Source organism: Nicotiana tomentosiformis, chromosome 9, assembly GCF_000390325.3.
Source record: "Nicotiana tomentosiformis chromosome 9, ASM39032v3, whole genome shotgun sequence".
Lineage (NCBI taxonomy): Eukaryota > Viridiplantae > Streptophyta > Magnoliopsida > Solanales > Solanaceae > Nicotiana > Nicotiana tomentosiformis.
The window spans coordinates 4,464,164-4,489,836 of NC_090820.1; the positions used below are offsets into that span (position 1 = coordinate 4,464,164).

General features: G+C 40.7%; 1 pseudogene; it reads left to right on the forward strand.

The window, feature by feature from the left end:
• The first annotated feature begins 1,534 nt into the window (after positions 1-1,534).
• Positions 1,535-25,673, forward strand: part of LOC138899540 (uncharacterized) — a 32,490-nt pseudogene continuing 8,351 nt past the window's right edge.

Genomic DNA, 25,673 nt, shown 5'->3' on the forward strand with positions numbered 1-25,673 from the left:
TATTATATAAAGGGGGTCTGATAATTTATTTAGCAGGTTGTGACACGTATTCCAAAGCAATACATTATTATTATTCTCTTTAAGTTCTTATTCTTTTATGTCTTGATACCGACTGAAGTGCACTCGGCTCGACGGTGGTCAACCTTCCAAGGCTGAAATTGTCTAATTCATGTGGTTTGCATTTACTTTATCGTTATTTATTTCCATTGCAATCTAATTTATCATTTTATGTCAAGTTAATCCACGTATCCTTAAAACCACTTACAAATTCAATTGTTATCCGATTTTGAGTGCCCACCGTAGGGCTAAGGATAATAGTGGCTATTTGATACAAATTTCCATAACACACACTACTTTACACTTGTTCTTTGAAGTGTCTCTGATTTCACATTAAAACTCAAAATGTCGAACTCTCAATCAGCACCTCTACATGTTGACAATGAGTCTGATCATCACGGTGAAAATAAAATAGCGCTCGGTGATGAGGTGCCGCTCGTTGATCCCATCGGAATTTAGGCTACAGACCCAATTAACGCTAATTCACATGTGGCTATCAACACAAACCAGCCTACCGACCCTGAGAATAGCGTCCATGGTGGAACCCGATCGGCAGCTCAAAATACACAAAACATTAGAGGAGACGAGATCAGTCTACGTGTGATCTTCGAAATGTTGCAGGCTCAACACGCGGTGATAGCTCAGTTCCATAACCAAAGCCGCACACCGAGTAGAGTTGAACCCGATCCGTCATGGGAAGTCACCCTCAGGGATGAACCGGTAGTAGAGAGGTCGAATGAAAATGAATCAGGGACTAACCCCGAGATCACAAAGATGCTCGAGGAACTGACAAAATGGGTATAATCAGGGGAGAAGAAAATCAAAGCTAATGACAAAAAGGTGGAATCCTACAACTCCAGGGTCGACCAAATCCCAGGAGCACTGCCGATATTGAAAGGCCTAAATTCCAAGAAGTTTGTGCAAAAACCATTTCCTCTGAGCGCAGCTCCAAGGAAAATCCCTAAGAAGTTCCGCATGCCCGAGATTCCTAAGTATAACGGGATGACCGACCCAAATGAGCATGTAACCTCCTACACATGTGCCATCAAAGGGAATGACTTGGAGAATGATGAGATCGAGTCTGTCTTGTTGAAGAAGTTCGGAGAGACCCTATCAAAGAGAGCCATGATATGGTACCATAACCTACCTCCTAATTCTATTGACTCATTTGCTATGCTTGCTGATTCCTTCGTAAAAGCACATGCTGGTGTTATCAAGGTCGCGACCAGGAAGTCAGACCTCTTCAAAGTAAAACAGAGGGATAATGAAATGCTCAGAGAGTTCATGTCCCAATTTTAAAAGGAGAGAATGGACTTAACCCCGGTTGCGGATGATTGGGCCGTTCAAACTTTCATCCAGGGACTCAATGTTCGAAGCTCGGTGGCTTCACAGCAATTAAAACAAAACCTGATAGAATATCCGACCGTTACTTGGGCCGACGTGCATAACCGGTATCAATTGAATATCAAAGTCGAAGATGATCAACTTAAAGGCCCTTTGGGGTCCGTCTATCCTGTCAGAGTCGTCGATAGAGCCAAGAGAGACATTGATCATGAACCGAGGCCAAGCAGGGATCATTATCAACCGTTCAATGGGGATCAAAGAGGTAATGGATCTGGGAGAAATCCCATAATAAGTGAAAGGAGAAGTGATTGAGGTCAAAGTAACCTGGGACTTATGGGCAAGAACGGTTTCAACAGGCCTATCGGGCCTAAGGAAGCACCGAGGTTATTGGAATACAACTTTAATGTCAATGCTGCCGCCATTGTATCAGCTATCGAATGCATCAAGGACAGCAAATGGCCTCGACCTATACAATTCGATATAAAACCCAAAGGTATCCTAACCAGATGTGTAAATATCACGGAACTCACGGCCACAGAACGGAGGATTGTCGACAGTTGAGAGAGGAAGTAGCCCGACTATTCAACAACGGACATATTCAAGAATTCATGAGTGATCGAACCAAGAATCATTTCAGAAATAGGGATTCTAACAAACAGACCGAATAGGAAGAACCTCAACACATCGTTAGCATGATCATACGTGGGGTCAATGTCCCTCGGGGGCCGATGTTGAAGCAAACCAAAATATCCATCACGAGAGAAAAACGGACTCTAGATTACATACCGGAAGGAACCTTGTATTTCAACGACGAGGACGGGAGGATCGTGTAGCCCCACAATGATGCACTGGTAATATCTTTATTCATAAATAAGTCTCGAGTTAAGCGTGTGTCAATTGATACAGGTAGCTCGGCCAACATCATCCGATCGAGGGTCGTAGAGCAGCTCGGTCTACAAGATCAAATCGTGCCTGCAGTCCGGGTTCTAAACGGATTCAACATGGTATGTGAAACCACTAAGGGGGAGATAACATTACCGATGAATACCGTCGGGACCATCCAGGAAGCTACGTTTTATATGATCGAAGGAGACATGAGGTACAACGCTTTGTTAGGGAGGCCATGGATCCACAACATGAGGGCAGTGCCCTCGACTCTGCACCAAGTGTTAAAATTCCCAACACCAGGTGAGATTAAAACAATCTACGGAGAACAGCCAATCGCAAAAGGAGATATTTGCGGTCGAAGAGGCAATTCCGATATCCGCACTTGCAACGACAAAGGGGTCGAGTTCGGTCACAAAGCAAGAAGCTAAATAGCAATAACCGACACCAGCCCCGACCCACTATTTTTGAATGAGTACAAAGAATACTGAAAGAATTATAAGAATAAGAGAATTTAGGCTAAGACTATTCACATTTTATACAGTGTAAATTTAGACTTTAGAGTGTAAAATATTAAGAAGATCAATCCGCATTGATAGTTGGATAACCTTATAAAAAAATAATATAAAGTTATCAAGAGTATCTACCAACCGTGTATGCTCCAATTAAAAGTTTAAAATTATAAGATTTTAAAGCTATGATACATTTACTATTATCCTTGATATATACTCCAAGTTGCAAAAAATGTGGTCTAAAAGCACTAAAAATTTCGCATAATATCCAAGCATTTACACTTCAATAATATTAATCAAGTAACTAACCATGCAAGTTCTCACCTCATCTATCAGGTTGGTCATGTAGTTTTGTAGGATAAAATTTTATTTCTTCATAATTTCTTTATCTCTACTTGCAATCATTTACCATATTAGATAATCTAACTAAAAGTTATTCTTTAGAGCTTATTTAGGAGTTTGTGTTGTATCTTTAATTAATGGGAATAAACCATCAATAGTAAATTTGGTTTTAAATTGAACACTAACGCATACATTTTAACCTTTTTATTTCCTTTTTTAATCTTATAACTCCATCAGTTTTCCCTAAAAAATGCTACGTAAATTTGTTTAAGTTTTGTTACATATATAATTTGAATTTAATTTGGCTTTAAATAAATTAACTTGAAAAACTATAATATTGAGGATTTAATCTGATGCAGTATGTTATCCTTACAATTATGCATATATATAAGTTATACCTAATCAAAATTAAAAATACATAAATAAATAAATAAAAAAGGAGTACAATATTTCGATAGACATGAAAAATAGTTGGCAAAACACTACTAGAAATCAGAAAAAAACTGATCAAGCCATACTGACCAACGTTGGTCGGTTAACAAAAGCGACCAAAAAACCGTCCAAAACGGAGGAAAACTACAAAAAAAATATTTAATATTTTTTTAAATTATATACCGACCAAAGTTGGTTGGTATATTGGTCAAATATTTGACCTAAGTGGTCAGACTTGCTTAGTCAAAGTAACTCTTTTATTACCGACCAACATTGGTCGGTAATATGAACCCATATTTTTAAATTTTAATAATTATATTATTATTTAAAATATTTTATAAAATTTATAGAATTTATAGTTAAGTTTACTGTTCAAAGTCGGTCGGTTATTGCAGGGGAAGATTTTACCGACCAACTTTGGTCGGTCTATGTAAGTTTTTGAAAAATAACCGACCAAAGTTAGTCGGTTATTAGGTCAAACATGGTCAAACTTTTGAATCACATTAATATTTACTATCTAAATAATATAAATGTAATCCGTTAACACTTTATTTTGTAATACACATAATGAATACACTAACATATGCTATAACAAGTTATACATAGTTAATTAAGTAGTACAACGAAGTGTGTGTGTGTGTCTATATATATATATATATATATATATATATATATATATATATATATATATATATATATATATATATATATATATATATATATATATATAGAGAATAGCCGCATATATATAAGAACAAAAGCGCTAGGGCCAATGGTCGGTGTAACGATCCGGCTGGTCGTTTCGAGAGTTGTAGCCGCGTTTTCCCATTTTCTGCCTCTTTTGTGTTCTATAGATGCTATATGACTTACCGGGTTAGTTGGTTCGGGTTCGGAGTGATTTTAGAGTGAATTGAGACACTTAGTCTCTTAATTGAAAGTTTAAGTTGGAAAAGTCGACCGGATATCGACTTATGTGAAAAATAACCTCGGATTTGAATTTTGATGATTCTGTTACCCCCATTAGGTGATTGTGGACTTAGGAGCGCGTCCGGAATGTGATTTGGATGTTTGTAATAGAATTAAGCTTGAAATGGCGAAAATTAGAATTTTGCCAAGTTTGACCGGGAGAAGACTTTTTGATATTGGGATCGGATTGGATTTTCGAAGGTTATAATAGGTTTGTGGTGTCATTTATGACTTGTGTGAAAAATTTGAGGTCAATCGGACGTGATTTGATAGGTTTCGGCATCGTTTGTAGAATTTGGAAGTTTCGAAGTTCATCAGGCTTGAATCCGTGTGTAATTCGTGTTTTTGATGATGTTTGCGGTAATTGGAGGATTCGAATAAGTTCGTATCGGGATTTAGGACTTATTGGTATGTTTGGTTGATTTCGGGAGATTCACGGAGTTGATGTTATAGTTGGTTAAGAAGTTGAAGTGCTGCTGCTACTGGTGTAACCGCACCTGCGGAGTGGACACCGCAGGTGCGAGTCCGCAGAAGCGGAGCTGGAGTCGCAGAAGCGGCCAAGGGAGAGGTGAGAAGGGACTGCAGGTGCGAAGATTCACCCACACCTGCGTGGTTGCAGAGGCGAGCAGAAGAGGCGCAGATGCGGCTGTTTCCGCATGCGCGATGGCATTTTCCGCACCTGCGATGTTCGCAGATGCGGTCCAGTTGTCACGACCTAATTTTCCCTCTGTTAGGTATCGTAATGGCACCTAGTCTTAGGGACTAGGTAATCCTAACATTTACTGAATAACAACAATAATTAAATAACATCTAACAATTTTTGAAATAGAAATCTCAGGTTTTCCTTGAAATAGAATACAATCAGAAGGTAACTTTGAAGCCTGCGAACGCAGCAACAAGTTTACCTTGAGTCTCCACAGCAACAGTCCGCACAGCTAGCTAATGATCAACTAACTTTGAAATACCTGGATCTGCACAAAAATATGCAGAAGTGTAGTATGAGTACACCACAGCGGCACCCAACAAGTATCAAGACTAACCTCAGTAAGTGTAGTATAGGAACAACAAAGTATAGTTCTACATAAAGACTACGCGAAATGGGAAATAATACCATAATTTCAGTAAGAAAGGAAAACCACAACTATCAGCGGAACACCATACTAATGACATAGAAGAACGAACGGAAACATAGCCTAACTCCTAAATCACAGATATAGTAAGGACAATTAATAACGACCGCTTTCACATCAGGTTTTAATCAATAAACTCCACGAGGTACCGAACCTCACACTATTCACAACACACGGGTCCCAATACCTAAACCCTAACACTGGGCATCTTGTGCCCTCATTACACTTCATAACCGTACTGACGACTCACGTTTCAAATAGAGCCACTCTCACATAGAAGGCAAGTAACAAGGGTGTGCATGTATACTCAGCAATATCAAGAAAACCTCTTAACTGATAAGAGTGCTCAAATACGTGTATGTTTGTGCAAGTGTCCTAACATGGTTCATGCCAGCTAATAAGTATAGGAAAGGAAATGGACAGCACGTAGAATGTTTTCTCATAACTTTCCACAAGATAAAACTCACACAGGTAAGTGTACCACTACACAAACATCAACAACAAGAATGCTCCCAAGCCATCACAAGCCATCACAGATCAATCCCTGACACATTCCACCTTGTCTCGCCACGTGTGAAATAGTAAAAGAAATGCCCGCCTTATCTCGCCGCCTGTGTAATTATCAATAGTAACAATAGTACGGCAAAAATATCGTGCAACCCCATAAAACTCACACGGCAGAAACCTCGTGCATCATAATAACAACAACCGCACAGTAGAAACCTCGTGCAACACAATAATAACAGCCGCATGGCAGAAACCCCGTGCATCACAACAACAAGTACAACAACAACAATGACAGTAATACAAGGGTACGACAAATAAGTCAACTCAGAGATTCCAGAACTTAAAGAAACGGAGGAACTAATTCACAAGGAGTAGCCACAATCGGGAAATGCTAGTCATAATAAGAACATCTCAACAAGAAAGGAAATACTATGTAACAATGGTCCACAATATACAGTTCGACAATGAGGAAGCTAACACAAGTCGAATAATTCCAAATAAGGACAAGTCAACCAAAATATAGGATATCTAACTTCGTTTAAGGTTGGAAAATTAGGAAAGAGATACAACAAATTCATCCAAGAAGAAGCAGAGGAAAGGTAACCATAACCTCAATTAAGGCTGAACAATTACAGAAGAGATAGTAATGATTTCAACTAAAGATAAGCAGTTAGGGAAAGGATAACATGGCAATATAAAGGTAACAATTTAAGTTAAGGCACATATGAATCAAATAAGCAATAAGAGTGAATCATGAAGCAATTAATTCTAATTAAGCAGGTAAAGGTGAAACTAGTAATTACGGAATGTAATCATAACAAGTACAACTGCATATTCAATGAATGCAAGGACCTAAGAACCCTAAAAGGATAATTTTTCACAAATAAGTCCGAGCACGTACTCGTCACCTCGCGTACAGGGACTACTATTAGCATAGAAGACTCAAATCCTAAGGGGTAGCTCCCCCACACGAAATTAGGCAAGATACTTACCTCAAAAAAGACAGACCGATAATCAAAAATGAACTTCTCATTGAAATGGCCTCCGGACGGATCAAATCTAATCAAAATAACTTCAAAGCACAAATAAAACTCATAAGAAACTATTCCGGATCATAAAGCTTCAATCTTTATCAAAATCTAAAAATCGACCCAAAAGTCGACTACCGGGCCCGCACCTCGGAACCCGAAAAGTTTGACAAAAAACTGAACAACCATTCCGATACGAGTTCAACCATACTAAATTTATCAAATTCTGATACCATTTCGTTCCTCAAATCATGATTTTTCATTTTGAAAGTTTTCTTCAAAAATCCCAATTTTCCTCAACTAAAAATACAAATTAAATAATAAAAATAAATATAAAATTATGGAATATAATAAATTCTAGGCGAAGAACACTTACCCAATCGATTTGATTGAAAAACCCACAAAGAAGCTCCCAAAACCGAAGTCTAAAACTCAAAATATGAAGAAAATGGCCAAACCATAGACTTATATGATTCTGCCCAGGACTTCCGCATTTGGGGACAAGGAAGCGCATCTGCGCTCCCGCATTTGCGAGAAATCATTCGCATCTGTGAACTCAGCTAGCCAGGCCTAGATCAGCATCTGTGGAATTAAAGCCGCACCAGCAGCCCCGCAAAAGCGCCAAAGGAAGCGCAAAAGCGAGCTTCTTCACTGATGCGATCACTGGACCGCAAAATTGGCCTCCGCAACTGCGTGCCGGCCTCCGCAAAAGCGAGAGAGCCTCCAGGCCACTATGACCGCAGAAGCGACCAGGCTCACGGAGAATCGGAGCCGCACCTGCGCTCTAAAGTGTCACAGGTGCGAAAACACCAAAACCAGACCTGTTCAAAACCATGAAAAACATATGAAACTCGTCTGAACCACACTCGGGGCCTCTGGGACCCCGTCCAAGCATACCAACAAGTTCCATAATCTAACACGGACTCGCTCGAGGTCTCAAATCATATCAAACAACGCTAAAAACATAATTCACCCTCCGATTCAAACTTGATGAACTTGAAACTTATAATTTCTACAACTAATGCCGAAACCTACCAAACCACATCCGATTGACCCCAAATTTTGCACACAAGTCATATTCAATCTTACAGACCTAATGCAACTTCCGGAATCGGAATCCGACCCTGATATCAAAAAGTTTACTTCCGGTCAAAATCTTAGAAAATTCGGCTTTTCTCCATTTCAAGCCTAAGTCAGCTACAGACCTCAAATTCACCGTCCGGGCACGCTTCTAAGTCCAAAATCACCCAACGAAACTAACGGAATTGCCAGAACTCCATTCCGGAGTTGTCTTCATACAGTTCCAACTACTGTCATAATCCTCTGACTTAAGCTTCCGTTTTAGGGACTAAGTGTCCCAAATCACTCAGAATCATCCGATAATTGAATTCAACCATGCACGCAAGTCAATACACATAATACAAAGCTGCTCAGAGACTTATGCTGCAGAACGGGACTTAAAATCTCAAAACGGCCGGCTGGGTCGTTACTTCATTCCCCTCTTAAATGAACATTCGTCCTCGAACGTGCCAAGAATCATCTCGAAGTCTTCAAATCACTGAAAGCATATATCCATCATACACCCGCGGGTGACCCCCTGCCACCCCAATCCACATAAACCTAACGACACCCTCTCAACTATAATTCACTCTTTCTACCAACACTGATAAGCCTTAGAGTCAAAATTCTCACCTTCCATTCATCTCCAAAAGACCCGATTCTAAATCCATACCCGGTATGAGTCTCAACCAGCTATAACAACTCATGCCTACACCCACAAGGTACGACCACCCAACATGACACACCACACATAGGCCCATAATAATGTTTCTGATCACAATAGCTGCCCGTAATCAAAACCAGCACTGGCAATTAGCCTCATATCCATTAGAGACCCGTTTTAAACCTCCACAATGCTGACAATGATGCAAGAAGCACGAAGACCTCATAACTATACACTCGGATCAACTAGTCATATCTAACGCCACCGGGCACACACCCCGTAAGCTAAAACTCAAATAAGTACAAGATGAAAGTGACTGAATATGTAAAGAGAAACACATAAGAGAAATATCAAACAAGCCCGACAGGTACAACTCTACTATCCTACGAATCAATTTAAAAGGAAAAATCAAAGTATATGAACAAATCACAAGGATCTCATCCTAATATAACCTCCACCGTGGCACGCGGCCCAGCTCAAACACATCAAATCATATGGAATCGCGAGGGCCTCACCCTCAACTATGAATCACAAGACGAATACACATCATACCAATTACAATCTTCCACTAACTCAATTCTGCCAATAAAATCACAATACATATTGAACTTTCACCCTGGTAGAGTATCAAATCACAAATCATAACCAAATTACTCAGGAATCACATAAACCTGCCATAATAGACAACATGAATTCACTTCTAGTCTCGTAACTTTCAATAATGAAGTAAAACAATGATAGACACGGCTATCACTCGTAGAATATCCCAACATGGGAAAACACATGTACAAAATACTAAGTCATGAACTCACCCATAGGTGAAGCAACAAATAGGGGACTCGCCCCGATAAGCAGAACTGAAACAAAATACGAATGGTCCCCCTCTATAACAAATCAAAAGCATACCTGTATGACATCATCTGGCCTCAAGCCTACTATACAAAACACATTAACGGGTCGAGCCTTCCCCTCTTGGGCACCCTCTACTCGCCTGAATACTCCGCTATGACATACTTGTCCGGAGTCTAAGACAATCTCTCACCCTATGGCTGGTATCTCCACACTCGAAGCAACCTCTCTGCTGACGTGGCTGTGAGAACTGCGCGGTACGGGTACTCTGAGACCCATGAGAACCTGAAACACTGTGCAAAGCCTGAAGTGCAAATTGAACTGGCTGACCCACAAAACCTCTACTGGCGGCTCCTCAACTGCTGCTCTAGTAGGTGCCCTAGCTGCGGCACGTGCTCGTCGTCGGCCTCTGCCTCTGCCCCTAGCGACATCTGCTCCTGGGGTAACGTCATCAGCAACTGCAGCTCGTGTCCTCACCATCTGTGAGAGAATGGAATGATAAAAGTTCAAACATCGAGACCAATGAACTTGCACGATAGGAATGAAGGAAGTGAAACTCTCCTAATAGTTTTGTAGCCTCTTAAAGATACGTACAGACTTCTCCGTCTTGATCCGCAAGACTCTACTAAACTTGCTTATGACTCGTAGCACCTATGAACTGTCACGACCCGAAATTCCCACCTTCGGACGGTGATAGCGCCTAACATTTCACTTGCTAGGCAAGCTAATGTTAGAATAATATTAACCAATTTTTAAACAATTTTTAAATTATTAATAATCAAAGAAACAAATGCGGAAGGAAAGTTTGAAATATAGTGAATAATCCATAAAAACAACGGTGTCTAAATACCATCCCAGAATTGGTGTCACAAGTGCACGAGCTTCTAGAATAATACAAATAAAGGTATGAATAAAATGAAGCTGTCTGGAAATAAACACACGGCTAAAGTAAAATAGACGGGAACTTCAGAACTGCGGACACCATGCAGTTATACCTCAAGTATCCTCCGAGTAGCTGAAATCCGAGCAAGTCTATGGTACGCCACTGGGACCAACTCCAAAATCTGCACAAGAAGTGCAGAGTGTAGTATCAGTACAACCGACCCCATGTACTGGTAAGTGCTGAGCCTAACTTCGACGAAGTAGTGACGAGGCTAAGGCGGGTCACATACATTAGTTGTGCGCAATATTAGCAACAACAACAATAATAGAAATAAATCAGGTAACTCATTTATAATAATTGAAGCCAACTCAGCAGTCATAACCAATTATCATTTCCATCAATTCTGTTGCAGCGTGCAACCCGTTCTCACAATATATTCGCATTCAGTTCTGTTGCAGGGTGCAACCCACTCTCACAATATATTCACATTCAGTTCTGTTGCAGCGTGCAACCCGCTCTCACAATATATTCATTTTTATCAAGTCTGCTGCGGCGTGCAACCTGATCCTTCAATATAGACTTATAATAAGTCTGTTGCGGCGTGCAACCCGATCCTCCAATATGGACTTTTTAATAAGTCTGTTGCGGCGTGCAACCCGATCCTCCAATATATTTATTATAATTAATTTTTCTGCGGCGTGCAACCCGATCCTCCAATATATTCATTATCATTAATTCTGTTGCGGCGTGCAACCCGATCCTCCAATATATTCATTATAATCAATCCTGTTGCGGCGTGCAATCCGCTCCTCCAACATATTCATTTACCAATTCTTATAGAAGAAATTTCTCCAATAAATGCAACAATTAATATAAAATTATAAGACAACAAGCATACAATAATTATGATTTAATTATGAAACAAACAAAGGTAAATAGCAAATTATTATGGAAATCAGAGAGAAAATATGGAGTTTAATATTTAATATGCTAAATGTCAAATAACAATTAAGGCACATAATTCAAATAGCATGTAACAATTAATGCACGAAATCAAGAATTAATATTTGACAAAGAATACGAGAGAAACAATTATTATAATAATTAATTCATGATTTATGATTTTTCAAGTAATTATGCAACAATTAATTTAACGACGTATAGACACTCGTCACCTCGCCTATACGTTGTTCACATGCATTTTACATAACAAATAATTTAAGGGTTCTATTCCCTCAAGTCAAGGTTAACCGCGACACTTATCTTGCTTTGCAAATTCCAATCAATTACTCAACCACAACTTTTCCTTCTAAATTTGTCTCCGAAAGCTTCAAATCTATTCACAAACAATTCAATATACTCAATACGAATCATAGGAATTAATTCCATATGAATTTACTAATTTTTAAGATAAAATCCGAAATTCATTAAAATATTCGGCAGTCGAACCCACGTCTCAAATCTCGGAAAAACTTATGAAATACGAACACCCATTCCGAGACGAGTCCAACCAGACAAAAATTATCCAAATTCAGATATCAAATGGACCTTCAAATCTAAAATTTTTGTTTTTTGAAGAGGTTATAAAAATCTTATTTTTCTTCCATAAATTCACGAATTCATGATATAAATGAGTATGAAATCATGAAATATAATTAATATAGGATAAGGAACACTTACCCCAATGTTTTCCCGTGAAAATCACCTCTTGAGGTTTATGGTTCGAAAAATTGAAGAATGAATGAAAAATTCTGTCGAAGTCCAAAGTTATCAGCTGCAGATGTTGCATTTGCGACCTGAGCTTTGCAATCGCGAAGCTCGCAAATGCAAAGGATTCATCGCAAATGCGAGAACCTTCACATTTCAGCTGCCTTCGCAAATGCGAAGAGTATGTCGCATTTGCGACAATTGGCCCTTCGCAATTGCGAAGATAAACTCGCAATTGCGAGAACTGCTGGCCTAGGCTTTCTTCGCAATTGCGATAAATACCTCGCAATTAACATACCTGCTTGGTTCGCATTTGCGATGCCTGATCTCGCAATTGCAAGATCAAAGGCCTGCAACAGGTTCAGTTATACCAACAAAATTTTCTAAGTTCAAAACATCTCGTGGCCTATCCGAAACTCACCCGAGCCCTCGAGGCTCCAAACCAAACATTCACGCAAGTCTAAAAACATCATACGAACTTGCTCGTGCGATCAAATCACAAAAATAACACCTAAAACTATGGATTTAGCACCAAAACTCATGAATTCCTCGAGAACATTTCAAAACTACTATCTTCTCAACCGGACGCCCGAATCACGTCAAATCAACTCCGATTTCTACCAAATTTGACAGACATGACTTATATATTATATTAAAATTGTACCGGGCTCCGGAACAAAAATACGGGCCCGATACCAATGATATCAAACATTAATCAATTTATTAAAATCCATAGAATTTCAGTCTTATAATTTTCATCAAAAATTCATTTCTCGAGCTAGGGACCTTCCGGGAATGTCGGAACACGGATCCGAGTCCGTTTACTCAAAACGTTGACCAAAGTCAACTAAAAATTAATTTTAAATCCCAAAAATTATTACTTCATAAATTTCCACATAAAGGCTTTCCGAATTTACGCCCGTACTGTGCACGCAAATAGAGTCTTAATTCACAAGATGACCCTTTGGGTCATCACATGAACCTAGAGCACTAATACCAACTTGTCACGACCCAATTTTCCCTATGTTGGGTATCGTGATGGCACCTAGTCTTAAGGACTAGATAATCCTAATATTTACTGAATAACAACAATAATTAAATAACATCTAAAAAATTTTGAAATAAAAATCTCTATAAAATTTACAATTCCCAAAACCGGTAGTACAAGTCATAAACTCTACAGAGTTTTCTACAATTTACTAAATACAATTGTTTGCAATAAAGTAAACAATGTGAATACAATCAGAAGGTGACTGTGAAGCCTGCGAACGCAACAGAAGGTTTATCTTAAGTCTCCACAGCAACAGTCCGCACAGCTAGCTGATGATCAACTGACTTCGAAATACCTGGATATGTAAAAAAATGTGCAGAAGTGTAGTATGAGTACACCATAGTGGTACCCAGCAAGTATCAAGACTAATATCAGTGGAGTAGTGACGAGGATCAGTCAAGACACCTACTGGACTAAATAACCTGAACAAGTATAAGTATAGGAACAACAGAGTATAATTCTACATAAAGTCTACGCGAAATGGCAAATAATACGGTAATTTCAGTGAGAAAGAAAATAACAATTATCAGCGGAACACCATAGTAATGACATAGAAGAACGAACGGAAACACAGCCTAAATCTGAAATAACAGATATAGCAAGGAAAATTAATAACTCAGCAACAACGACCGCTTTCACATCAGGTTTTAGTCAATAAACTCCACTAGGTACCGAACCTCATACTATTCACAACTCACGGGTCCCAATACCTGAACCCTAACACTGGGCATCTTGTGTCCTCATTACACTTCATAACTGCACTGACGACTCACGTGCCAAATAGAGCCATTCTTACATAGAAGGCAAATAACAAAGGTGTGCATCTACACTCAGCAATATCAAGAAAACCTCTTAACTGATAAGAGTACTCAACGACATATATGCTTGTGCAAGTGTCCTAACATGGTTCATGCCAGCTAATACGTATATGAAAGGAAATGGATAACACATAGAATATTTTCTCACAACTTTCCACAAAATAAATCTCACACAGGTAAGTGTACCACTACACAAACATCAACAACAAGAATGCTCTCAGGCCATCACAAGTCATCACAGATCAATCCCTGACATAGCCTACCTTGTCTTGCCACGTGTATAATAGTAAAATAAATGCCCAGATTGTCTCGCCGCATGTGCAAATATCAATAGTAACAATAGTATGGCAGAAACCTCGTTCAACCCCATAACAGGTAAAGGTGAAACTAGTAATTACGGAACATAATCAAAACAAGTACAATTGTAAATTCAATGAATGCAAAGACTTAAGAACCCTAAAAGGATAATTTTCCACAAATAAGTTCGAGCACGTACTCGTCACCTCACATACATGGACTACAATTAGAATAGAAAACTCAAATCCTAAGGGGTAGCTCCCCCACACGAAGTTAGGCAAGATACTTAACTCAAAGAAGACAGACCGATACACAAAAATGAACTTCTCTGTGAAATGGCCTCCGGACGGCTCAAATCTAATCAAAATAACTTCAAAGCACAAATAAAACTCATAAGAAACTATTCCAGATCATAAAGCTTGACTTATATAAAGAAAATGGCCAAACCCTCGACTTATATGATTTTGCCCATGACTTCCACATTTGCGTACAAGGAAGCGCATCTACACTCTCACATTTGCAAAAACTTGTTCGCATCTGCGAACTCAGCTAGCCAGGCCTAGATCCACATCTGCGGAATTAAAGTCGCAACAGCGGCCCCGCAGAAGCGCCAAAGGAAGCGCAGAAATGAGCTTCTTCGCAGATGCGATCACTGGACCGCAAAAGCGCCTCCGCGCTTGCGTGCCGGCCTCCGCAGAAGCGAGCGAGCCTCCAGGCCACTATGACAGCAGAAGCAACCAGGATCACATAGAAGCGGAGCTGCACCTGCGCTCCAAAGTGTCGCAGGTGCGAAAACACCGGAACCAGACCTGTTCAAAACCATGAAAAACATCTGAAACTCGTCTGAAACACACCCGGGGCCTCCGGGATCCCGTCCAAACATACCAACAAGTTCCATAATCTAACACGAACTCGCTTGAGGTGTCAAATCACATCAAACAACATTATAAACACAATTCACCCTCTGATTCAAACTTGATGAACTTGAATTTTCTAATTTCTACAACTAATTCTGAAACCTACCAAACCACATCCGATTGACCCAAAATTTTGCACACAAATCATATTCAATCTTATGAACCTACTCCAACTTCCGAAATCGGAATCCCGATATCAAAAAGTCCACTTCTGTTCAAAATCTCCAAAAATTTGACTTTTCTCCATTTCAAGCCTAAATTAGCTACAGACCTCAAATTCATTGTCCGGGCACGCTCCTAAATCCAAAATCAACCAACGGAGCTAACGGAACCACCGAAACTCCATTCTGGAGTCGTCTTCACACAGTTCCAACTACGGTCAAAATCCTAAGACTTAAGTTTCCGCTTTAGGGACTAAGTATCCCAAATCACTCAGAATCATCCGATAACTGAAATCAACTATGCACGCAATTCAATACACATAATACAAAGCTGCTTAGGGCCTTATGCCGCAGAATGGGACTTAAATTCTCAAAACGACCGGCCGGGTCGTTACACCAGCGCTTGCAGAAGCGGAGTCAGCTGGTTAAGTGGTTTCAGCAGATGCGGGATTCTAGCCGCAGAAGCGGTTCCGCAGGTGCGGATAAGAGGTCGCATATGCGAAAGGCCTGGGCAGAACAGATAAATACGGGACTTCGCAATTTTTCACCATTTTCACCACTTTAAGCTCGGATTTTGGAGGTTTTTGAGAGAGATTTTGAAGTGATTACTGAGGTAAGCTCCTTGTGTTCATTTATCTTCAATAATGATATTTTCACACCGATTTTACATCTAGTTGGTGAGTTTTTGAGGTGCAATTTGGGGGTTTAGGGCTAGAGAATGGGAGAGTGATTTTGGGGGATTTGGATGACCAAATGGTGTCAGATTTTGATAAATTTGGTATGGTAGTAAGTGAATGGGCTTTCAGATTTTGTGACTTTTGTCGGAATCCGAGACGTGGGCCCGGGGGCCGGTTTGAGTGAATTTCAGATTTTGGCTTATAATTTCATGTTTTTCTTATCGAATTGATTCCTTTAGCCTATATTAATTGTATTGTACTTCTTGTGGCTAGATTCGGGTCGTTTGGAGACCTATTCGAGAGGCAAAGGCACTTTGGAGTAGAGTTTTGCGCGGTTTGAGGTAAGTAACAGTTTCAAATCTGGTCTTGAGGGTATGAAACCCTAGATTAGTGTATTATATGAGTATTTTGGAGGTGACACACATGCTAGATGACGGGCGTGTAGGCGTGCACCATGGGAATTAGGACTTGGTCCATTCCGTCAAACTGGAAAGTTGAATAAGCTTGTTGTTAGCTATGTGCCCTTTCTGTGCTATAGAAATTTGACAGTGTATCATGCTAGAAATCATGCTTATGATATGTGTTAGTGTTGTAAAGACCCCAGTGGTCGTGATACCTGTTGAACCTTCCTGCTTATTGTTACTTGTACTCAGTCATAGTATTACTTGCATATTATACATCAGTCTCTGTTATTCTGTCACGACCCAAAATCCCACCACAGGCCTTGTGATGGCACCTAGTCCCTGAGACTAGGTAAGCCGATTTCAATTATATTTTGAAGCCATTTTTTTAATTAAATAAGTAAGCAAAACTAACAGCAGAATAAATATGAATATACAACCTCCCAAGACTGGTAGTACTAAGTCACGAACTCTAACTGAATACATGGAATGATCACGAGGACCGAATATACAATACTGCTTGATTACAATTTAACAGTACAATGAAATGAAAAGACTTTCCAAGGGACTGCGATGACCAAGCAGCTCTACCTTGAATCCTTATGATCACGCTTTAACTCTGCTCAAGTATGATATCTCCAATATCTTGCTCTGTACAAAATATGGAGAAGTGTAGAGTGAGCACACCACAGCGGTGCCCAGTAAGTATCAAGAATAACCTCATTGGAGTAGAGACGAGGTACAGTCAAGACACTCACTAGTCTAATAACCTGTGCAATATAATATACAAAATAATAGGAGACAAAATATAATAAGGGCAGGATAAAGCAACCAGTGATATGCACAACCGATAACAAGAATACCATTAATATCACTCAACAATTAATAAACACAATTACACCCAATAAAATCAAGCCCTTCAAATAAATGTCTTTCACATAGTTCTTCTAGATAACTCTCTTTCAAATATAATTAACTCAAATAATTATTTTTCAAATATAATTCTTTCAATAAATCTTTTCAAATACAATTTCCTCAAATAAATATCTTTCAAATACAATTCTTTTATATAATACTTTCTAAGTAAAAATCCTTCCAAATAAATATTTTGAATATAATTCTTTCAATTAAAAAGTCACCATGTGACACCTCATTTCATAATCATCAAAATACGGGTCTCAACCTATTTTCATATTTTTCGTAAACACGGGTCTCAGCCCATTTTCATATTTTCACGGCACCTCGTGCCCATAATTAAATCATTATATTTGCCCGGCACCTCATGCGCTCATTTCATATCACAACTGCACGGACAATTCACGTGCCCATATTCCCTTTTTTATATCATAATTCACGGCACCTCGTGCCCACATTTTATTTTATAAACCGCCTGGCAATAGCCGCAGGCTCCCAATTTCAACATAAATCAGATTATTATCAATTTACTAACAACAAGACAAGTTGCACAAGGTATAAAAATAAACACAAGAAAATCACAACATCACATAAAAATCATAAACACCACAACCCCACAGCATCACATATCATCCCTAACAATAGCCACCCTTATCGCTCTTATTGCCACCCTTATCACTCCTATAGCCACCCTTTTCGCTCCGCCCAGACAATATCAATAGCCACCCTTATCGCTCCTATTGCCACCCTTATCGCTGCTATAGCCACCCTTATCGCTCCGCCCAGACAATATTCTAACAAACACAACAACAGTGAAATGCCACCCTTATAACCACATAATATCAACGGTGAAATGCCACCCTTATCTCCCCAAAATAACGACTCACACAACACAATAATTTACACGGAAAATTATCATAGCAACATAAAATAATCAATTCATATCACAATTTGCCCAATGGCCACAACCAAATTCCAAAGCTACAACCAAGTCAATTAATTTCACAGCAAATAGCCAAATGCTTCACACAATGTGTACAACACCCAAAAACAATCAATAGAGATAGAAATTACTCTCAACAAAAAGCAAAGTCTTCATAAAAAATCAAATTTTCAATAATTATATAAACACCTCTTCTTAAGCTCATTTAATTAATTATTTGCACATGGGAAAATCCAAAATGAAATTAAATTCCAATAATTATCAAACCAGCAAATTCACGAAATTTATAAATAATCAAATAACAATCACATCACATTGTCATATAACAACAGAGTCAACAACAAGGATTTAGGCATGACAAGTAGATGATTAAATATATGCCAACAATTATCCAATTTACTACACAATATGCTCAAGACATTAACTCAATAAAATTTGCACATATAAACCAAGTACGTACTCGTCACCTTGCGTACATGGTTTTCAATTACACAAGTTGCATATAAGACTCAATGCCTAAGGGGAATTTCCCCCACTCGAGGTTAAGAAAGACACCTACCTCTTTGAAGTTATGCCGATATTTCAAAATCGCCTTCTTGCTTAAATTGACCTCCGGGCCGTTCAAATCTATCCAAATTAATTGTATAACTTCATTAAAATTCATCGAAAATAATTCCGAATAATAATACGTCGACTTAGAATTTTATTCCAAAAAGTCAATAAAAGTCAACGCGGGACCCTCCTCTCGGAACCCAACATAATTTTCATGAAATCCGAACACCCATTCTGATACGAGTTCAACCATACCCATTTTATCGAATTCCACTAACAACTCGACTTCCAAATCTTAAATTTTCGTTTTTGAAAGATTTTACAAAAATCATGATTTTTTCTCCATTAAATCCGAATTAAATGATGGATTCAAAGACATAATCATGGAAATTAATCAAAACTGGACAAGAATCACTTACCCCAAACACCCACGCAAGAATCTCTCCAAAAATCGCCTTCCACCAAGCTCCAAATTTGATTTTGAGTTATGAACTCAAACACCCATTTTTTTGGAACTTTTAATTTTGCCCAGATAGGCCTTCTTCGCGTTCGCAGCCATTGCTTCGAGTTCGCGAAGGCCAAAACCCAACTGCCTCAAATCCTTCATCACGTTCGCGACCTCCTCGCCGCGTTCGCGAAGGTCAACTATTTCTGCCCCATCATTTCCTCTTCACGTTCGCGAACTACTTGTCGCGTTAGCGATGACCAGCTGACTAACTCCTATGCGTTTGCGTTTGCGTTTGCGTTTGCGTTCCACGCTTCACGTTCGCGAAGGCCAAATGACCCCAGCCCCCAATCTTCCTTTCTTCTTCGCGTTCGCGTTGCCTGGGCTGCCTCCGTGAAGGCTTGCCCTGCTCCTTCTTCGCGTTCGCGTCCACAGTTTCGCGTTCGCGAAGGCCAAACCATCAGTCCCTCAAATTCCTCTTCGCGAACGCGGGACTCCCTTTGTGTTTTCAAAGAAGGAAACCAGACTTCAGCAATAGCAGCCCAAAGAGCTCTAATTTGGTCTGAAACCAGCCCGAAACACACCCGAGCCCCTCGGGACCTCAACCAAACATACCATCAAGTCCCAAAACATCATACGAACTTAGTCGAGGCTTCAAACCACATCAAACAATGCCGGAATTATGAATCGCGCATCGAATCGAATTATGAACTTCCAAAACTTCTAACTTCTAAAACTCGTGCCGAAACCTATCAAACCAACCCGGAATGACGTCAAATTTTGTAGACAAGTCCCAAATAACATAACGGAGCTGTTCCAACTCCTAGAATCGCATTCCAACCCCGATGTTCCATCTTTTATTTGTGATCCATATATAAATGTCAAAGATGTTTAGTATTAATTAAAAATAAAATTTCTCGACCTATATCGATTAATCTATGTCATGCATTATTAGTGATGAATGAATGAAATATAGAAAAATTAATACTAAACATCTTTGACATGTATATATGGATCACAAATTAAAGATAGAACATCAGGGTTGGAATGTGATTCTACGCATTGAAACAGCTCCGTTATGTTATTTGGGACTTGCCTGCAAAATTTGACGTCATTCCGGGTTGGTTTGATAGGTTTCGGCATGAGTTTTAGAAGTTGGAAGTTTTGGAAGTTCATAATTCGATTCGATGCGCGATTCGTAATTCCGACATTGTTTGATGTGGTTTGAAGCCTCGACTAAGTTCGTATGATGTTTTGGGACTTGATGGTATGTTTGGTTGAGGTCCTGAGGGGCTCGGGTGAGTTTTGGATGGTTAACGGATCAAAAATTAAACTAGAACTACTGCTGCAATTTCCTTTTGTTGGAAATTGCTTCTGCCCAGAAATCGAGCCCAGATGTGAGCCCAGATGGATCTCAGGGTCGACGGGCATGACTGAAGCACAGATCGAGCTCAGGGTCGAGGGCCACGATCGAAGACATGATCGAGCCCAGAGTCGAGCGCCACGATCGAAGGCATGATCGAGCCCAGAGTCGAGGGCCACGATCGAAGGCATGATCGAGCCCAAGGTCGAGGGTCACGGTCGAAGGCCGGGTCGAATACATAATCAAGGGCTAGGATCGAGAACTAGGATCGAGGGCCAGGACCGAGGACCAGGATCAAGGACCTCGATCGAAGGCCAAGATCGAAGGCCAAGATCGAGGCAGAACCGAGGATGTCTGGGCAGAATTATAAAAATAGGGACTTCGTCCCATTTGCCATTTTTGACAAATTGGAACTTGAGGAGAGGCGATTTTTGATATATTTTCAAGGAAAACTTGAGGTAAGTCCCTTGTGATCATTTCTACTCTATAATATTGAATTATCATCGAATAATCCGACTAGATTACATGATTTTGAGGTGTAAATCGCTTATTGGAACTTAGAAATTTGGAAATAAGATTTGTAGATTTGAGGGTCGAGTTGAGGTCAGATTTTGGTAAAGTTGGTATGGGTAGACTCGTGGTTGAATGGGCTTTCGGATTTTGTAACTTTTGTCAAGTTACGAGATGTGGGCCCCACGGGCGATTTTTGACCTAATTTTTGGATTTTTATGGAAAAATCATTATTATCTTGTGGAATTAATTCCAATGAATTTAATTGACTGAAACGAATTATTTATGACCAGATTCGAGGCATTTGGAGACCAATTCACGAGGAAAGGGCATTGCAGAATAAGAATTTCGCGGTTTGAGGTAAGTAATGATTGTAAATCTAGTCTTGAGGGTATAAAATCTCGGATTTCGTATCATTTTATTATTTTAAAGTGACGCACATGCTAGGTGATGGGCGTGTGGGCGTGCACTGTTGGGGATTTGTGACTTGGTCCGTCCCGTAGCAACTGTAAAGTTTCATACTTTGTTGAAACCATTTGATACTTATATGTTTTAGAAAGAATTTCTGTAAATTGGGCTGAATGCCATGTTTGGGCCTTGCGCCAATGCTGTTTGGACCCTTAGGGGCTGTTTCTTACCATCCTCTCATTGTTTTCGATTTGGAAATCTATACTCAGTCATGTTTATACTTGTGTACCGCATAACTCAGTTTTTATGACTCTATTTTGATGCATATAAATATTTTAGGCCGAATGCCCTGTTTTACTGAAATGCCCGAGTGGCTTGAGATATTTATGACCGAGTGAGGCCGAGGGCCTGATTGGTGAGGATGAGTGTGGATCGGGGCTGCTCGCCTGCAGCATACTTTATTATTATCGCACGTGAGTTGTTTGTGCAGATTATAATGCTTGGGCTGAAGGAGCCCCTCCGGAGTCTGTACACACCCCCAGTGAGCGCAGGTACCTACTGAGTGCGAGTGCCGAGTGCTGAGTAACTGGGAGGCATGAGTGATTGTGAGGTATTCCCGAGTGGCACGAGTGACTGTAAGGTTTGCCCGAGGGGCTGTATATGAGTGATGTTTTGCCCGAGGGGCTGTTTATAATTTCATCATTTTTGCTCACCTTTGCATTGAGCTTTTGTTTGAAAAACTATTGGAAAAATGTCTTTAAATGATTTTTACTGGAACTGGGTTTAAACTAGATAATTTGATTCAAATCCTGATTTTTAAAAGCATGTGGTATTTTTACTGAGATTTCCTGATATGAACTTTATATGCTTTATTGCTCGTCACTACTGCTCAGTCTTTATTTATTATTGTTACTTACTGAGTTGGCGTACTCACGTTACTCCCTGCACCTTGTTTGCAGATTCAGGTGTAGCCGGACACGGTAGCAATTATTGAATGTTCTGGTTGCAGATTTTCTTGAAGATAGCAAGGTAGCTGTTTGGCGATCGCAGCCCTTGCCCTTCTCCCTCTTATCTTCCTCTAGTTGTATTTATCTATTTTCTAGGCTAAGTTAGCCTTGATATTGTTAGACAGATTGTAGTATATGCTCATGACTAGTGACACCCTGATGTCGGGCTTTTCTTTTTCGCACTTCTATTTTTCTTTGATTTGAACTCTTTAAATGGAGGTTTTATGTTAAATAACCTTGAAATTATCTTTGAAATGAAAATATCGGTTTGTTTTGGAAATGAGTCGGCTTGCCTAGTTCCACGATAGGCGCCATCACAAAAGGGGTTAGTTTAGGGTCGTGACAGATTGGTATCAGAGCCTAGGTTACATAGGTCTCACGAGTCATGAGCGGTTTTAGTAGAGTCTTGCAGATCGGTATGGAGACATCTGTACTTATCTTCGAGAGGCTGCAGAACCTTTAGGAAACTCCAAATTCTTGAATTCTTGTCGTGCAAATCTGTTAATTCTAGTAACTATACATCTGTTGTTTCATTCTCTCACAGATAGCGAGGACTCGTGCTACCGGTCAGAAAGGCCAGCTACCAGTACCACCAGCCAGGGCCGTGAGAGGCTGAGGCCACGGTAGGGACCGTGGTAGGGGCAGAGGTACAGCCCGTATAGCAGTTGGGGCAGTACCTACAGATCCACCGGTTGTCCCAGATCAGGACCAAGTTCCAGTTATTGATGCACCAGCTCAGGCACCACCTATGCCTATTGTGATTGCAGGCCTTCAGGAAGCCCTAGCTCAGATTCTGACAGCGTGTACTGGCCTTGCTCGGGCGGTCTCTATTTCGACGGCCGCAACCACTTCTCAGGCCAGGGGAGGCACTCAGACTCCCATCGCTCACACACCCGAGCAGGTTATTCAGGGACTTCAGACACTAGAGGCACCACCAGCCTAGCCGATTGCTGTTGCTCAGGATTATGTCATTCCTGCTATGCCTGAGGATGATCAACGTAGGTTGGAGAGGTTTGGGAGACTTCAGCCACCACCTTTCAGTGGCATAGAGAGAGAGGATGCTCAGGACTTTTTGGACAGGTGTCAGAGGATACTCCGTACTGCTGGTATTATGGAGACTTATGGGGTCTCATTCACTACCTTTCAGTTTTCTGGGGCTGCACTCAGATGGTGGGAGACTTACGAGAGGCGTAGGCCTATTGGCGCAGCACCCCTTACTTGGCAGCAGTTCTCTGTGGTCTGTTTGGAGAAGTTCGTGCCTCGATCCCGTAGAGAGGAGCTGCGTAGACAGTTTGAGTAGCTCCGCTAGGGTGATATGTCTTTGACGCAGTATGAGATGCGGTTCTCCGAGTTGGCCTGTCATGCTATCTGGTTGGTTACCACGGAAAGAGAGAGGATCACGAGGTTTATTGATGGCCTCACTTATCAGCTATAGTTGCTCATGACTAGGGAGCGGGGTTCGGGTGCTACCTTTGATGAGGTTGTCAACATTGTTCGGCAGATTGAGATGGTTCGCAGTCAGGAGAGGGTTGAGTGGGAGGCCAAGAGGCCTCGTGGTCAGGGTGGATTCAGCGGTGCTCCTTTTGGGGGTCAGTTCCAGCACGGTAGAGGTCGTCATTTCAGACAGGCTCAGCCAGCTCGGCCATTTCATCAGGGTGCATCATCTGGCCATGGTTCTCACAGTTCTCATCAGGGCCACTCATCACTTAGTGCCCTTCTAGTTCAGAGCTCGTCCTGTGCTCCACCTGTTCAGGGCTCTTCTATGCCAGGTTCTTCTACCAGTTATCCCAGTGCTAGGGGTTCCCTTTAGTTTCCGCTGCTAGCACCAGGGAGTTGTTTTGAGTGTGGGGAGGTTGGGCATATGTGGAGGCAGTGTCCTCGTCGCCATGGAGGTCTATCTCATCATAAGAGTCAGCCTCCGACTACAGCACCAGCTACCTCACCATCCGCCCAGTCAGCTCGGGGTGGAGGTCAGTTAGCTAGGGGTCGCCCTAGAGGGGGAGGCAGATCTGGGGGTGGTCAGGCCCGTTTCTATGCTCTCCCTGCCAGACCAGATGCTATTGCTTCAGATGCTGTGATTACAGGTATTGTCTCAGTTTGCCACAGAGATGCCTCAGTATTATTTGACCCTGGTTCCACGTATTCATATATTTCCTCGTATTTTTCCCATTTTCTGGATATGCCCCATGAGTCCTTAGTTTCATCTGTACATATATCTACTCTTGTGGGCGATACTATTATTGTGGACCGTATATATCGGTCATGTGTGGTGACTATTTTAGGTCTAGAGACCCGAGTAGATCTATTGTTGCTAAGTATGGTTGACTTTGATGTAATATTAGGTATGGATTTGTTATCTCCATGTCATGCTGTTCTAGAATATCACGCTAAGACGGTGACGTTGGCTATGCCGGGAATTCCGAGGGTTGAGTGGAGCGGTTTTGTAGATTATGTACCAAGTAGGGTGATTTCATATTTGAAGGCTCAGCACATGGTTGAGAAGGGTTGCCTATATTATTTGGCTTTTGTCAGGGATGTTAGTGCAGAGACTCCTGTCATTTATTCTATTCTGGTGGTACGTGATTTTCCGTATGTGTTTCTTGCAGACCTACCGGGCATGCCGCCTGACAGAGATATTGACTTTGGTATTGATTTGGTGCCGGGCACTCAGCCCATTTCTATTCCACCTTATCGTATGGCACCGACGGAGTTGCAGGAATTGAAAGAACAACTTCAGGAACTCCTTGATAAGGGGTTTATTCGACCTAGTGTGTCACCTTGGGGTGCACCGGTTCTATTTGTGAAAAAGAAGGATGGTTCTATGAGAATGTGTATTGATTACA